At 44.7% G+C, this 12,408-nt stretch overlaps 1 pseudogene; it reads right to left on the reverse strand.

Moving 5' to 3' along the window:
- Positions 1-5,479: 5,479 nt before the first annotated feature.
- Positions 5,480-12,173, reverse strand: LOC129825665 (saccharopine dehydrogenase-like oxidoreductase; annotated as a pseudogene).
- Positions 12,174-12,408: the final 235 nt, after the last annotated feature.

Genomic DNA, 12,408 nt, shown 5'->3' on the forward strand with positions numbered 1-12,408 from the left:
GTGGGTCGTGATCGCTTAAACACAGTAAATGATAGGGTAATGTTGCTGTCTGAGTATGTGGTTTTCAGAGAAGATACAGAGAATTGTATGGCTGAAGTATAACATATGAGTGACAGGTGTATGGCTGAAGTATAACATATGAGTGACAGGTGTATGGCTGAAGTATAACATATGAGTGACAGGTGTATGGCTGAAGTATAACATATGAGTGACAAGTGTATGACTGAAGTATAACATATGAGTGACTGTGAGTAATGGGGTTGCGAGGTTGTAAAATGGATGGATTAAATTGGTGTGTGCGTATGTGTGTGTGATGAATGACAAGTGCTCTCCCTGCAGTGGAACATTGCTGACTTCTTCCTTTCAGCAGCTCCTGTCTGGTACTGCACACTGTGTGTAGTCTACATCCAGGGTGTGAGCTAATTATAGACATCCTGCTCCCCCCTTTCTCTCCCCTTTTCTCCCCCCCTTTCTCTCTCTCTCTCAATTCAATTGACTTTATTGACAAAGTATAGATATAAAAAATACATTTTCATTGGTGGGACCAACAGCAATAATAGTAGTAGTTGAAACGTGATCACCATTAACAGCAACTACAACAACAATATTAATGAGAATAACAATACATTAAAGCAATAGTAGTAGACCAGTCTCAACCTGACTGAGAAGACGCATGACATGGTATCTCTCTGTCTCTGTCTCTGTCTCTGTCTCTGTCTCTGTCTCTGTCTCTGTCTCTGTCTCTGTCTCTGTCCCTGTCCCTGTCCCTGTCTCTGTCTCTGTCTCTGTCTCTGTCTCTGTCGCTGTCGCTGTCTCTGTCTCTGTCTCTGTCTCTGTCTCTGTCTCTGTCTCTGTCGCTGTCGCTGTCGCTGTCTCTGTCTCTGTCTCTGTCTCTGTCTCTGTCTCTGTCTCTGTCTCTGTCTCTGTCCCTGTCCCTGTCTCTGTCTCTGTCGCTGTCTCTGTCTCTGTCCCTGTCCCTGTCTCTGTCTCTGTCCCTGTCCCTGTCTCTGTCTCTGTCCCTGTCTCTCTGTCTCTGTCTCTGTCTCTGTCTCTCTGTCTCTGTCTCTGTCTCTCTGTCTCTGTCTCTCTGTCGCTGTCTCTGTCTCTGTCTCTGTCTCTGTCTCTGTCTCTGTGGCTGTCGCTGTCTCTGTCTCTGTCTCTGTCTCTGTCTGTCTGATGGATACACCACCCAGTTTGTGCTGGTGCTGATGGCTACTAGCTAGGAATTAAATAATTTGGTGTTTTATGATAGAGATGTGTCTTGTCCCAAACAGTACTGAGAATTAGCCTCTTCCCTAGAATCATATCTCCTTCAGTGTTTGGCATCCCCCACACACTGTCTCCCACGGAATCTGTCATCTCATGTTCCCCATCCCTGGCTGTCTACCTATCTGATTATTAATTCTTCACCCACTCAGGACCCACTCTGGATCTCTCAACATCTGACACGTTCACTCCCTCATCTTCTATACCCTCATCCCTCTATTCTCTTCATTTTCATTCCTCTCCCTCTCCCTGCCTGCCTGGCCTGCTAGCACTCATTCTCATTTACAGAGGCTATATCTGTCCCCCTAAATGTATTCAGGCTGTCCTTGCAAGCAGGCTACAGCGACCATCACATCTGAGCAGCCCTTGTAGAAGTAGAACTGCTCACAATGTAATGTAATCTAACAGAGCAGTTCTTACAGCCGGACAGAGTGGGAGGGAGGGAGGGAGGGAGGGAGGGAGGGTTATGTAAGGACTGGGCTGTGCTGCTGCTATTGGAACACGAGACATTCTCCTACAGAGAGAAACAACAGTCCTCTAAAGGGGCGAGAGAAAAATATAGGGATGACAGGGAAAAAGAAATAGAGAGGACAGAGAAAAAGAGAGAGGACAGAGAAAGAGAGAAATAGAGAGGAAACAGGACAGGGATAGAGAGAGAGGACAGGGAGAGGACAGAGAGAGAGATACACACATTGAGGGAATGTAAGAGAGGGAGAGACAGCAAGAGGATGAAAGAAAGAGACAGAGGAAAGATAGGATCATAGAGACAGCAAGAGAGGTATATATTGAGAGAGGGAGGGAAAGAGAGAGTGCGTGTCAGAGAAAGAGTCAAATTGAGTGAAATCGGGATCTGTGGGGCTGATAGGGGTTTTGCTCTGTAGCCCATTCTAAGCATCCTGCGTCTGACTGCTAGGGTGGAGTCTGTGTGCTGTGTGAGGGACTGATGAAGGGATCAGTCAGAAGAAGGCAGGAGAAGAGAGGATAAGAGAGGAGATGGAGAGAGAGAGTAGGAGAGAGCAAATGAGAGGTAATGAGGAGACAAGACGGGGAGAAGAGTGAGAGACGAGAGGAGGGAAGAGGGAGAGATGAAGGGAGTGAGGAGTGGCCAGGAGGGGGGTGAGGAGAGGAAAGGAGAGATGAAGGGAGTGAGGAAAGAGGGAGTGAGGAGAGAGAAGAGGGAGAGAGGAAGCGAGTGAGGAGAGGAGAGGAAAGAGGGGAGAGATGAGGGATAATTTGTGGAAAAGAGAGGAGAGGAATAGAAGAGGGAAGAGGCTATGAGCTGGCTAATGTGGGGGAGGTGGCATGAATAACAACACATCCACAATGGTGGGATGCAGAGGAGAGAAAGGCCGGGAGAAGAGGGAGGGTGGGAGAGGGGTGGGGCTCCTGTAGACTATACGCATAGGGAAACCACTGCATTCTCCTCTCTCTCTCCCTTCCTCCCTGTCTCAGTCACATGCAGACAGGGAAGAAGTGCACCTTGCAAGGCTCTTAGCTACCCTCTTAGCTATGCTATACACCCTGTACTTAACTGCTACTTAACATAGAAATTACCCTCCCGCAGTTTATCAATGAAAGAGCCTGTCTATTTCCCTCTGCATAGCTACAACTAGGACACCTCTCTCCCTCTCCTTTGCTCTCCTTCGCTCTCCTTCCCTCTCCCTGTCTCTCTCTGTCTCTCTCTGTCTCTCGCTGTCTCTCTCTCTCTCTCTGTCTGTGATGCTCTCCTAACAGAGCTGTTGTTGTGGGGGAGGGGAAAGACAGAGCTGAAGAGGGAAGGGTGGCTGAGTCACAGTCTACAGACAGACGATGCCTTCCAGGTCCCTCCAACCTTGGTCCTCCTCCCTATTCACATAACCACATCTGCTACCCACGATAACCCCTGCCGCCCCTCGTGCCTCCCCCCTCCCCCCCGTCCTCCTCCATTCATTGTGTCTAAAAGTGTATACATGACCTTTTAATTACGTGCCTCTGAATGACCTCTACTGTCAGCTTAGCTAGTTGGTGGCGTGTAAATATTTGGGACATGGGAAGGGAATGTGAAGTAAGAGAAACACCACCACCTAGTGGGGGAGGTTGGGTTCTGCATGTGGTGATGGGCGTTGTTAGACTGCAGTTGTAATCATGGTTTAGGTTGACCAGTCTGAGGTGGATTTTGTTGTCACATTTTCAGGTTACCATATGTGTGCGTTTATACGTGTACCGAGCATTGTGTACTGCTTGCTTGTTCTTTTTCTATAAAACAAAAATCAAATATCACCACGTTTATTAATCACTGGCTTCACACACACACACACACACACACACACACACACACACACACACACACACACACACACACACACACACACACACACACACACACACACACACACACACACACACACACACACACACACACACACACACACACACACACACACACACACACACAGTGGGCCAAATATGTGTATTCAAATGTGATTTAACACACACAGAATGAAGACCTATCGTCTACAGTCCACTCTTGGTTATAAGACCACACAACAGCCCATAGACTCCTCTACTTCACTAAATCCCATTGTGAAGTATAGACCTGTAATATGGGTCAAGGACACTCACTTACACAGCAACAGTACTCATAAAAGTCACTTGCATTGCAGACAATTCATTTGAAACCCACTGATGAATTGACTGACACGGTGGCTCTACAACATTCAGATCAAAAGCCATAAAAAGACAGTTCAAATGGGACATGAGAGAGAAATACGGACGTCATTCTAGAATGGTAACAATTTGGCCACCTGTCTGGATGCCAGTCCCCTTTAGCCTGATAAAAAATTGCATTCCATCAATCTTACAGCCTTGAGGGGAACCAGATACTACTTTAAATGGATGAGGTTCGTCCATTTGGCCTAATATTGACGTTCAGTATTTCCTCTAACATAGACCACAGCAGTCACTGTGTAAAGCTCTTGATACACGGACAGCTGTTGGGACTAGGGGTGATGGGGGTTAGAGTATTGCTCAGCACCCACTCAGCTCTACCCAATGGAACTGTGGATCTAGATGGACTGGATGGGTGTATAAGCAATATGGTGAACACACTTAGCCCATCACAGGGCTAAGTGGAGCTATCACCAATTTCAATATTGCAAAACAAAATAAACAGTCCAAATCAAACCTCTCAGATCTACAAGAAATGCCCCCCCCCCCCCCACCAGAAGCAGGAAATGCACCAGAATTTAGCAGCCAAACAAAAGTCATAAGTCCTAGTTGTGGGAGTCCATTTGGGATTGGAAACAGGAGTCTTAATCTCAGACCCTGGCTATGTCACAAACGGCACCCGATTCCCTACATAGTGCACTACTCTATAGCAAATAGGGTGCCATTTCTCTTTAAAATCTCTTCACTGAGAAGACGAGGCCATGTCTGCTGAGGCGGTTGATGAGAGTGGTCCTGGAAAACGCTGCTCCTGGACTGCATGTACACTCCTCCTCTGTTAACCACAGCACAAGGTTTACTTCTCGGTCCTGCATCTGTTTACATTAGCGTGTATCTACCTTTACAATGTCATGAGAGAGACATACTTGATAGAAGGAATTGTGGTTCATTCAGAATTGTGATAGCTGCCTGTACCATAGCGACAGGCGTGGCTACATGGCCAGGCTCTGTGGACCAATCAAAGTCAACATAGTAAATCAACACAAATTATGTGTACCAATGATAATCAAGATGTAGATAATAATAAGCAGAAAACTGTGTGGACAGACCATGAACAGACACAACCCTGACCTGCATTACTAGCAAACCAAACCAACACATCACCCAGAGACTGAGCCAACCTGCTCCATGTTTCTGGGTACAGATCCGAGCGTTGGGTCTTCCCTGAGGGGTGCAGAGCCTCAGCATAACCATACCTGAAAATCATTGAAAATCTGAAAATCAGAACTGAAAATCAGACTGAAAGATCTTCCCTCCATCTGCTGGAGGAGTGATAGGGAGCACTCAAAGTTGTGACTGCTAGCCTCCACTTCCATAAACTGATCAAATTAATACACTGCCTTATTTTAAATAATAATATGAATAAAATATGTTTATAGTTATCTAATCAACAGTCTACAATAGCTGCATCCAAAATTTGAATAAGCATAAAACATTTATGGCGGTTCTTCTCACTAGACACATGGCTGACTGGACCATTCATATAAATGTCTCATCGGGCCTGAGTGGACTACAGCGCCTGCTTCCTGCTGGGTCCAGCCTTGGTGAACACGCCAAATGAGAACTCTGGAAACTGAGGAGCAGAAAAATCAACCAATTAACTGGAAAATTTAGCTCATTACCTTAATGTCCAATACAGATCATTTCTTCTTGTTATCGTTTTCCAGTACAGTAACTGTGTGCTATATTCACACAGATCTGACAGCTATAGAGGTCGGCTCAGCGAGGGGCTCACAGTTCAATGAAGAGGAGGCTATTCATTTGTCTCGTCTCTCTACTCTGCCCTTCTTTCACTGCCCTTAATATGGCCAACCAACTGTGACTGTCCCTTTCTTTTGCAAGATTGGTAACCAAGCTACCTGATTAAGCTAATTACCACACACTTCTAATGTGGAAAAATGCACTGTATGTGCCAATATGGACTCAGAAGTAGTGCACTATGTACTGTAATGAATAGGGTGTTAGGCCCTGGTCAGAAGTTGTGCACTATGTACTGTAATGAATAGGGTGTTAGGCCCTGGTCAGAAGTAGTGCACTATGTACTGTAATGAATACGGTGTTAGGCCCTGGTCAGAAGTAGTGCACTATGTACTGTAATGAATACGGTGTTAGGCCCTGGTCAGAAGTAGTGCACTATGTACTGTAATGAATAGGGTGTTAGGCCCTGGTCAGAAGTAGTGCACTATGTACTGTAATGAATAGGGTGTTAGGCCCTGGTCAGAAGTAGTGCACTATGTACTGTAATGAATAGGGTGTTAGGCCCTGGTCAGAAGTAGTGCACTATGTACTGTAATGAATAGGGTGTTAGGCCCTGGTCAGAAGTAGTGCACTATGTACTGTAATGAATAGGGTGTTAGGCCCTGGTCAGAAGTAATGCACTATGTACTGTAATGAATAGGGTGTTAGGCCCTGGTCAGAAGTAATGCACTATGTACTGTAATGAATAGGGTGTTAGGCCCTGGTCAGAAGTAGTGCACTATGTACTGTAATGAATAGGGTGTTAGGCCCTGGTCAGAAGTAGTGCAGTATGTACTGTAATGAATAGGGTGTTAGGCCCTGGTCAGAAGTAATGCACTATGTACTGTAATGAATAGGGTGTTAGGCCCTGGTCAGAAGTAGTGCAGTATGTAGAGTATAGGAGCTTCTTTCCCGGGCCGAACTTCCCAAGGAACCAAAACAGCAGGCAGGGAGGGAGGGAGGGAGGGAGGGAGGGAGGGAGGGAGGGAGGGAGGGAGGGAGGGAGGGAGGGAGAACATATATGAATAACATTTAACACCTGTATGTTCCTGTAAGCTACTGATGCCAGGTGAAAGGTACAGTAGAGTTAGGACACATCACAGGCATTATATTCCCTAGTGCAGCATTGTTGTCCAGAACCAGTGGTGAGACACCCCACAGACATAATGAGGAGAGAAATATGATGAATCACTTGAGACTGCTGTATGACTCATTATCATCTAGCTCTCTCCACATGAAGAAAGACACGGGTAGTTAACAATCTTTTTTCTCTCCATATTGGATGTTTGTGAATAAATGAGGCTTCACCAGAAACAGTAGTTTCATCAGAAGCTAGTAATTTAAAAAATATGTGGACGGTCACTGTTGCTTGACCTAATTAGCTGTAGTGAAAGCAGGGAAGGGGAGAGAGATGAAGATACCGAGGTAGACTATGGACATGACAGGAGTTCTACCTATAATATAATAAGACATGCCATTAAGCGGACAATTTTATCTCATGAATTACAGTCCTGCGTGCATACATTTTAGATACTGGTGGTCCCGGGAATCAAACACACTAACCTGGCGCTGCAAGCACCATACTCGACCAACTGAGCTACAGAGAACCACCTACCTAAGTGGGTACAGTATGCAGCAGTAGATGGGCTTCAACAGTGGGCTTGGTATTGAATAGGTTGGGTAGCCATGATGGATAAAATACTGGCTAAAGAAGGGGTAGCCAGGTTACCAGTCCATTTCTGCCTTGGTAAAACTGGTCAAAACAGCTACTCATCAGCAAGACAACAATGTAGCACTATTGAGTAATTGAATGCAGGCAGACACGGTCAGGTCCAGAGGGCCAAGGTTTGTTGTTGTGTTACATCTTAACGTTGACTCCTCCTCATACAGGAAGCGCTGGGATCTCCTGACCAGCCATGGGTCTGAGGCAATGAAGGATATGGCAGCTGGACAATCTGCTTACTGAAGAACAGGCTAGCCCTGAGGGATACACACACACACACATACACACGCACATTCACAGGCATACGCGCACACACACACACACACACACACACACACACACACACACACACACACACACACACACACACACACACACACACACACACACACACACACACACACACACACACAGTCATTGTACTTCCAAATACACTCTCGATTTGCACCATCACCCACAGAATTCCACACAGACAGATGCCATTAACTAATTTCATCTAATTTCATCTAATTTCATCTATTCATCTATAGACTTGTCCTCTAAATCCACTTCAGCATTGCCAAGAACCGACTGTCCCATACCAACAAAATGCCATTACTTTGAATGGGAATGCAGTAAACACAGACAGTCTGTACATCAGAGACTTGCCAATACCTCTTCTTGACTTTGGTTCCTACGATGGGGAGAGGTTGGTGGCCAAATTTCTTCCTCAGCTTTCTCAGGGAGCCGCTGTCTGCAAAGCCGTAGATGGCTGACTTCCATGTCATAGCCTCCCTACAGGGAAGGAAGGAACATCTCTTTAGATAGGTCACCATCACAACAAACTGTTAAAGAGATACTTCATTTCAAAAATTCAGTCTGTCAGAATTCCCCATGGCAACAAACATATTTTAAGGGATAGTCCACCCCTAAATGAAAGTTTGGCTGATATCTTCAGACCCCAAAAGTGGTTTATGAGACCACATCCCATGCCATTTGGTGTGTCGAACAAAATGATGAAATAGTCGGTGCCTATAGTTCGCTTTCCTTCAGGCAAATAGCTGGATCTACAAAATATGATGTGGACCTTGGACTCATCTCAACATGAGATCTAAAACAGCTTACAAGCTTTGATTTTTAAGTGAACTTTAAATACTTTAACATAAGACTACATTTCCCATAAGGCATATGTAGGAAATAGGAAGTGAGAGCTGTTTACCGCACAGCTGTTAGTGTTCCTATTAACAGATATGACACGGGATTATTATGTGTCCTTTGCTGAAGGAAAGACTGAACTAGTACACAGATAGAAACCTCTGGAAACCAACAAGAGTACTGATGCAGTGAGTTCATAGTGACTGTTTGAAATGCAGCTAAAAACAAAAACATCTTCTTTGCCAAAATGGTGCTGTAATTGATGTCTGCCGGTACAAACACGCAGACACAAACAACTGTGTTGTTCTCAATAAACAAAAACATTCACGAACACAACTAACAGGGCAGCTCTCTACCTTTAAACTGGTCCCTGGTGTACAGGATGCTCATGTCAGCTGGGATGGAGTCAAATCCACAGCTGCCAATCACAGCGCTCTGCTGAGCTGGTCCAGCTGCATTCTCTCCAGGAACTATGGACCGTAACACAACACTACCATACAAACACTATGCCAATCGATCTGGTAGAGAGATATGGAATGCATCCTAAATAGCACCATCTTTCCTATGTAGTACACTACTTTTAACCAGACTATGTTGCATAAAGCTCATACTGTCCTTGTCTGTGTGAAGTGTGATACCTTTCGTAGACAGTAATAAAACTAGGTTGGTGTTAGAGGCTATCAATCAAACTAACAAATGAATAAAGCCCTTTTTACATCAGCTGATGTCACAAAGTGCTTATACAGAAACCCAGCCTTGTCACGAATCCCGCTGAGGATGGTGCCTCTTCCTGTTCGGGCGGCGCTCGGTGGTCGTCACCGGCCTACTAGCTGCCATCGATTCTTTTCTTTTTGTTTCTGTTAGTTTGGGCTGATTGGGTGCACCTGTTTTGAGTTTAGTTTGGTGGGTAGGCTATTTAAGGGCAGGTAGCCCGCTGGCTGTTGTGCGGGCTTGTATTCTGTTATTTGGTGTTGGATTGTGATGTGGATTTTGTTATTTTCTCGGAACAGTTTAGTCCGGTGTTTTTGGGACTCTCTTTTCATGCGCCCCAGTGTGTTTTAGGGCATGATCGTTTTCCCTGTGTATTGGAAAATAAATCCACTTTCTTGAAACCTGCTCTCTGCGCTTGACTCCATCCACCCAGTACTCCTAGCAGCTCTGACGAGCCTATAACCCCAAACAGCAAGCAATGCAGGTGTAGAAGCACGGTGGCTAGGAAAAACTCCCTAGAAAGGCAGGAACCAAGGAAGAAACCTAGAAAAGAACCAGGTTCTGAGGGCTAGTAAAGGCAGCTAATAGAACCATAAAAACGAACAGCTGAAATGATGGTGTTGTTTAACGATACTCTACCTGAGCTTCTCCACTGAAGTCTATACTGGCCCTGACCACTGACTCACCATAAACTGTACTGGGGAGACAAGAAAAGGGGACTCAATAAGATTTGGTGTTAATAGGGGTATCGGCGTGTGTGTGGCCCAGCCCCCGAAGTGACTCTCATCAATTGTATGCTCAGATTCTTCTGTGTTGTGTTCAGGAATTTAGCCTTCTCTGTGTTGATTTCACAAACCCCCATTGTCACACCTCTGGGTAGCAAAGGTTCTGTTGGCTTTACAGGTCTGTAGGTCTGATATCTGATTCAAGGTTAATTTTACAGTAATGCTAGTAACTACTCAGATTTTGAATGCAAACAACTCAGATGTTATAAAAGGGTCTTAGGTTCATTGTCTCTTTCTCTTTTTTGTTCCTGATCTGTGCTGGTGAGATACCTACACACTCTCTCTCCCATAAGCTATGGGCCATGGCACTCTCTCTCTCCCATAAGCTATGGACCATCGCACTCTCTCTCCCTCTCTGATCATGCTTAGAATAATACCTTTATTAATGCTTTGTAGCTTAAGCTTTCTGCCTTGTGAATGTAATCATTCATTTTACAAAGTAATGAAATACACTTGTATTCAGAATTCCATTCCCCGACATTTCATGATAGCCTATTAGTGTAACTCAACTATGGTCTCTTGCATAATGCTAAATCATCTTTATGGAGTCAGATAAACATTTTAATAGGCTAATTGCATAGTCTTATTCCGGGTCACATATGAGATATTTATAATATAATATATATCCAATAATACCCCACTACAGTAAGTGATAACCCCGACGTGATGCTCAGACATCCAAACAATGTCATAAATTGTGATTGAGTCATCACGCTGGGCCTAGGTGCCTGCAAGTCGCCAGTCACGAGTATCACCTGCTTTCATTCTTGCGCTACGTGTACATGTGTGTGTGCGTTAATCATCAACACGTCATCACCTTATCAAAAGTCAAAAGTATACCATCATCTCCTTATATAATTCCCATATGTTTGCTTTTGCCAACATATTATTATGGTCCATACATACTGATAGAGCAGAGTCTACTGTAATGTACTGCAGTACCCAGGACACAGCTACACAGTCAGCATATTCCTAACAAGCTTAATGCGCAGCGACAGTTTTCCAATTATCATTGGGGACAGGAGTACCTTGGGAGTCTGGACGAATGACAACTCAGGCCCACAGCTGTGAGAGGCCAACCAGACGCCTCCTTCCTCCCAGGTCTCAACAACAACAACACTCATTATAACTGGCCCCACACAGTTGAGAACAACCAGTCTTTGTTGGCACATGATGGCCCATAAGTCTGCTTCGGAAACACCAGCTGTGATTATTTCAACTTCAGTCCTTTAATAGCTCTGGCTTACCTGGAAACTGAGATCAAAGTTATCCTGAATGCATTCTCTGGTTAAAACACCCACATTTACAGTGAATCATAGTAGCTTAATAAAGTAAGCATTTAGACTGATCATACAGTTTGGAAACATTTGCGTTGTAAGACCAGTTTGCACTGTTACTGATCCCACAAGGCAGCGGGATTAATTCATAGAGTAAGTGGATTATTTATTAATTCATCCATGCTGTCACGCCCTGACCTTAGAGATCCTTATTATTCTCTATGTTTGGTTAGGTCAGGGTGTGACTCGGGTGGGAAATTTGATGTTTTCTGTTTCTTTGTTTTTGGCCGAGTGTGGTTCCCAATCAGAGGCAGCTGTCTATCGTTGTCTCTGATTAGGGATCATACTTAGGCAACCCTTTTTCCCACCATTAGGTTGTGGGATCTTGTTTTCTGTTTAGTTACTGTTGCCTGACAGAACTGTGCATTTTCGTTTTCGTTATTTTGTTTAAGCGTTTTTTAAAATTAAAATCATGAACACTTTCCACGCTGTGCTTTGGTCTACTCTTCCTACCACCAACGAGAGCCGTTACACATGCATTCATTTATTCAGACTTGGTCATTTTTATAAATCACATACAGTTATAACACCAACTGGGATTAAACTGCAGTATGCACCCACCATCTCTTAGGTCAGTGCAAACACGTATGGAGCGTCACTCTTGGAGGCTTGGTTCAGACCTCCCTCCAGCCACTGTCTGCTCTGTCCAGCCAAGGCCCATTTCAGAGACCCCCTGGGACCTTCAGCGCTCTGAGCCTCTTCCACCACAAACTTTCTGTTAAAACCAGAGGCTCTGAATATGATGTTGTCAGGCCTGGCAGAGGTTACAGTCAACATTGTGCACTAATGCCTATTTACTCAGTGCAATGCGTAAATGAATCTGGGGGAGGGCAGACTACTGTAAAACACCCCTAGTATTGACTTGTGTTGTGATGTCAACCAATGCAACTACTATAATATCAACCAATGCATTCGGTATTACTACAATGGTAGGCGGAATATAACCAGAAGGAAATACTACACCACATGGGTAGGCATAATCTGAAATAACTCAAACTTTGTCTGAAAACAT

Source organism: Salvelinus fontinalis, chromosome 27 (genome assembly GCF_029448725.1).
Source record: "Salvelinus fontinalis isolate EN_2023a chromosome 27, ASM2944872v1, whole genome shotgun sequence".
Classification (NCBI taxonomy): domain Eukaryota; kingdom Metazoa; phylum Chordata; class Actinopteri; order Salmoniformes; family Salmonidae; genus Salvelinus; species Salvelinus fontinalis.